Source organism: Suricata suricatta, chromosome 12 (genome assembly GCF_006229205.1).
Source record: "Suricata suricatta isolate VVHF042 chromosome 12, meerkat_22Aug2017_6uvM2_HiC, whole genome shotgun sequence".
Lineage (NCBI taxonomy): Eukaryota > Metazoa > Chordata > Mammalia > Carnivora > Herpestidae > Suricata > Suricata suricatta.
Window position 1 is genome coordinate 104,916,879 of NC_043711.1, and position 602 is coordinate 104,917,480.

Consider the following 602-nt stretch of genomic DNA (forward strand, 5'->3'; position numbering starts at 1 on the left):
CTTGGGCAGTGACGCTCCCGCAGGCCCCCGCCCAGTCCTGGGCCTCCTCACCTGACTCCGGGAAGCTGAAAACTTGTTTTTCTGCTTACTTGTCCCGGATGTGACCAGCCGGGGCCGATGGCGGCACTCTGGGGCCCCCCGTGTCTGTGCAGACGGCCTCCGGCCTCCCTGCGCTGCAGGGATTTGTGCAAGCACGCAGTGGGGGCTGTAAATCACTGCAGGTCAGGAGAACTGGGTCCGCGGCTTTAGGAGAGGGGGAGGGGCAGGAGGTGTTCGTGACGGCAGTGATCCCGGCCTTGAGCTGGCCTGTCTATCGGCGCATCACAGATAATAAAACGGCGGCTTCCTGTGGCACGCGGGCGGCCCGTGTCAAGCCCAGACGCTGTGACCGAGGCCCCGTGGCCGGGAGCGTCCTGGCAGAAGGCCCCGGTCCGTGCACCGCGCATCCCACACACATCATAAAGATACCGTAATGGTGCGTGTCTTTGGAGAAATACTAATACTGTTGTTTCATGAGAGACAAGAGTTGAAAATATTAAAAGTCAGAATTTTATGACTTAAAAAGAAAGTTCGATCGCGAGCACGGGGGGGGGGGGGGGGGG